Here is a 5,268-nt window from a genome sequence, read left to right as displayed (position 1 = left end):
GGTGATCACATCTGCTTCGCTTGAGCTATTTCTTCCTTCATATTTCCTTTTCTAGGTTTGATTCATCTAGCTTGTTACTTCTTCAATGTCAACTTTTGATTTTCTTTTGTTCTTGTCATCATTTGGTGTTGATGCTCAGTTCCTATAGTCTCTTCTTAGGTGACCAAAATTATTACAATGAAATCATATTATACCAAAGTTCTTCCAATTTACATATCTTCCTTCTTGTATAATTTTTTGCAATATGTCCATCCCTACTACATAACTAACAAGTGACCCAAGTATTATAATCCCAATTTATTACATTTCCTTGCCTTTCAGGTGTTCGACTATGTTTTGCATTAGATCTACAATCTTGTGCCTTATGACCATATTTCTAATATGTAAAGCAATAATCTTAAAATATAGATGTAATTGGTGCCTTACCAATATTTGATCTACACTCATATGCTTGATATCCATACTTTTTTAAATCAATGAAATGAGCATTAAACTTGGATTTATTATTGGACTTACTAATTTCTCTCCTATAAACATTTTTTTCTTGGCCTAGTTTTCTAGAGTGATAATATGTAGGCTCCTTATGCATCTAATCTTATGCTCATTTGGACTTTTACTCTTCCAATCTTAAGAACTGATGTATAATTTAACAATTTGAAATACATTTCCATACTTATCTCTTTGTTTTAGTTTGTGGTGTTGGAATCACTTGATCCATTGGGTTGGGTGATCACAACTACTTCTCTTGAATTTTTGTTTCCTCTAGGTTTGATTCATCTAGTTTGTTACTTCTCCAACATCAACTTTTGATTTTTCATTATCCTTGACATCATTTGGTGTTGGTGCTACAATATTTTCTTAGGTGATTGACGTTCTTACAATGAAAGCATATCATACAAAAGTTCTTCCAATTTCCACATCTTCCTCTAAATGTACTCTTGCACAATTTTCTGCAATATGTCCATTCCTACCACATAACTACAAGTGACCCAAGTATTGTAATCTTGATTTATTGCATTCCCTTGCCTTTTAGGTGTCCAACTGTATTTTGCATTAGATCTGTAATCTTGTGCCTTGTGACCATATTTCTAATATGTATAGAAATAACCTTCAAATCTAAATGTAATTGGTGCCTTATTGATCATTGATCTACACTCATATGCCGGATGTCTATACTTGTTGCAATTAAAGAAAAAACCATTAGACTTTGATTTAGTATTGGACTTACTAGTTTTTTTCCTTTAAGCATTTGTTGTATGACCTAGTTTTCCACATTGATAACATGTAGGCTTCTTTTTCTTTGATTTTTTATTCCTTTTTTCTCCATGCTTTGGTAACTCACCTTGCTCGGTACATGATATGAACTCAATGTAACATAATCCAGTAGTATCATGGGGTTTTCTTTGTACCTTTAACTATTCCTCAATTTTTCTCATGGCTTCTATAGATCTATTCATTCTTTCAATAATTTCTTTTTCAGCCTCAATTTAATTCTTAGTTGATCATTTTTGGATCTCAAGTTTGCAATCTCTTCCACCTTACTAGCAACTTCATGATTGGAACTTAATAACTGATTAACCATGTCAAATTGATTGTGTGTCAACCTTTGTATTTCAGTGACCCTTTGATCAATTCTTCTAGCCATTTATCTCTTATCTTCATTAGTCATAGCCTTATAATCTTCAAATTTTCTCTTTTGTTCCATGACTTCACATAGTCTAATTGAGTGAATTTCATGTTGTCTCTTCAATGCTCTTATTTCTTCATTCCGATTGTTTTTCTTTTCCAGTAGGTCTACTATTGTTGCATCAGATTCAATAGATTTTCCCTCATCACATATGTCTTCAATTCTTTCTTCCTTATATTGTGTGTCATTTTTTTGGATTTCCATCAATGTTATAAGTCTAACCAATTGAGAGTCAAAGGTCTTGGAGATGGAAGCCTACAAACTGGGAAAGGTTATTGAGAATCAAACTTTTGATTCTCAATAACCTTTCCCAGTTTGTAGGCTTCCATCTCCAAGACCTTTAACTCTCAATTGGTTAGATTTATTGCTTAGAGATTTGAGCTCTGATACTAATTGTTGCATTTCTAAAATTGAACCCTTGCATTGGTATTATAATTTTTATTTTGTGGATTTGATTCTACCCAATCATGAGCATTTTATTTTTTCTTAGATGGTGGGATCTTGGGAGACCTAGACTCCTAAAATTAGGCCAATTAAGAATTTTTTTCATTTGGGGGATGGGTTGGGAAATTGTATTGCCTATGGGAATTCATCGCCTAATGAGAATGGGTATGTGGGGTAAAGCAGTAGATTGGTTTATCTCATGTAATCTAGCTCAAATTTTAAAAATGGGATAATAAAAATTAACAAAAGATAATATTATGGAATACTTGGCCTCTCAAGGGAGTTGGAATGAAGGTGCGGTGTCTAGCCTCCCGAGGGAGTTGGAACAAAGATATGGTATCTGGCCTCCTGAGAGAGTTTGAATAAAGATGCATTCCAAGATTGGCATCTTATGGAAGTCAGAATTAAGGCTCTACGATACTTATGCTACTTAAGATAAGTAATGACACTCCACTAGAGTTACTACATAGTTATAGTATAGTGTGTCTAGCTAGTGACCCAAAGTATTGCATTACATCCATGATTATTGAGTTCTTTTGTCATGCATTTTTTTGTGTGTGTGTAAGCCTTGGATTCTTTTGTCTTATGTGATTGTGGTTGGGTTTCTATCTCTATGAGTGTGACAGGGTGGGCCTATAGGTTCCACATGGTTGGGAGGCATTGCTACATGTATCACTATTTGGGATCGAAGTACAAAGATAGTCTTCCTCTAGCTTTAGGATTAGAGCATGATGATCACTTGGTTTATTGATCTTCTCTTGATGTATGATTTACTTATTGCTTGTGTAGTTGCTTGATGCACATATTATGTATCTAATGTTGTATTCTCATCATGATGGATTATAATTTTAATTGAGAGGATAATGTGCTAGATGATAATACTTGTTGTATTATGATGTATTGATTCTATCAAGTGCATATCTCCTTAATACACATGTCTTTGGTGCTCCCTGATGTGGAGGTTTTGCTTATGTGTTTGGCCTTCATTGTTGACTTCGGGTTGAGAAGGGTGTTGTATTACACCCATTTAGATCATTATATCATATGATATGAGAATTAGAAGTGCTTCATTACACATATTGACGAGTTTTATTATAGCCAGATATGTATTATATTATGAGATACCAGAGTTCATTGCTCCCCACTCTGAGTTGTCCCACCCAAAAAAAAGGAATTTTATTGCATGTGGCATGTTCATCTTATTGCATTCCTTCATAGGTTTCATCGTACAATGTAGTAGGAGAAACGTCATACCTCAAAGAGAGAGAACTTCTTGACTTTTTTGAAGGTTCCTTCTTGACGTTTTAGATACCCATTTTGTGAGTTGTACCTCCCCAAATTGGAACAAATTTCTTATTGGTTATTTTTGGGTTAGTTTGAAATGTTGTCTCACTCTTCTATGTTTTATATCAATAAATGAACTTTCTTGGTTAACCATCTAGAAACTTGTAATTTGGGTTAAAATAAATCATGTTATGTATCAAATATAATAATGAAATGAACCTTGAATTTTAATCACCTAGATGGAAAAAAAAATTGTAAAGTAATGGAACACTTGGGAGTCTTTGGTTAATTGGTTAGCTGGTTAAGTCTTTTGCTTACAATTGTTATGATCAATGTATGCATATTTTTATGCTTTAATAAAAAGAAAATAATAATGTTTGTCTATATTATATCCTTGTTTCCAATTATTTCTAGATGGGGAATTACATTTACTAACAATGACACATGTACAATATAACATGTAACAACATATAGAATAAGAGAGATACAAATAGAAGAATGATCAAAATATGTGTGATTCCTTTATCACCTTGCATTAATTGAGCAACAAGGCCATTTAAAGAAAACTAGACAAAATATATAACAAGAGGTACATCATGGGGGAAGTACATTAGAATAGGAAAACACACCAAGTCCACCACACAAGAGGAGATAATCAAGTGCGTCACCTACCTAGTGGAAGTAACAATAGCTAGTGGGAATGTGGGAAACTCACAAGAGGAGCAACATCAACCACAATGGAAAGAACAATAGCTAGTTCCAAACAAGGACTGTATTGTGAAGCTAGGTCACTATGTTTGATACTATGGGTGATTGATAATTGTTGACAAAGTATATATGGTAAATCATGATCAATATAAATATTCTGATATAAGTAATCAAAATCACTAGCATGCATATCATTGATAGTATCAATAACATCATCAAGGGTATATTCTTCATTTAAATTAATCATAATAAAATCCAAGATACAAATAGTATTATCATGTTTATCCATTTTATCCTTGTTCATATTCACTTTCTCACAAACTTAGGTATCTAATGGTCAAAGGGAAGTGAAATAGAATGTATATGAGATGAGGAATTTTTTTGGGATACATAAGGGTGAGCTTTAGCTTTAGCTTGACATTTTTGACGATCACAAGTGTGCTGGTAATATTTTTTTTTGTAGATTTTTGAGGTGGGACAAGATCAATCAACATCAGGTCTATTTCGCCAAGTTGTGATGGAAGAACTAGAGAAACCACTCTAGCTTGAGAGATAGAAGCATTAGGATGTGAGATAGGAGGTGGAGAAGAAGACAAAAGATAAATATGCGGAATAGAAAGAATACCACTACTATGATCAAGCTTAGGTTGACTAAGTTCAACAATCTTCTAAATTTTTAAAACTTGATAAGATCAGAAGATATAATAGGGAAAATTTGGTGGTGTTTGAAGTATACATGGCCAAAAGAATTCAAGATCAACATAACCTCGAGGCATAGAGGGATGATGAAGACAATGGTTAATATTCTTGAACTCACCATAATAGGGAAACTTAATACATTTGAGAAGAGGAGAAGCTATGGCTTTTATAAAAGAGAGGCAAGGAATACCAAACTTAATTTGAAATTGATCAAAGTAGAAATGATTACAATCAATGTAATATCCACAGTTTTACCTCAAAGTTATACAAGAAGAGAGATAAAACCATGAGGACAATAAAGAAAATCATTGCAAGTTTGAATCCAAGCAGCAAATGTATCAGATAAATACCTTTGCAATCATTTAATAGAAATATATTCTTTATTTATGAAATTCACCATAGAATAAGGGTCGCCGGATACACCGTGGAAAGGAATACGAGCTACT

Source organism: Cupressus sempervirens, chromosome 7 (assembly GCF_028749045.1).
Source record: "Cupressus sempervirens isolate cs-2001-9-10 chromosome 7, ASM2874904v1, whole genome shotgun sequence".
Taxonomy (NCBI): Eukaryota; Viridiplantae; Streptophyta; class Pinopsida; order Cupressales; family Cupressaceae; genus Cupressus; species Cupressus sempervirens.
Note: the sequence above shows the minus strand (reverse complement) of the source record.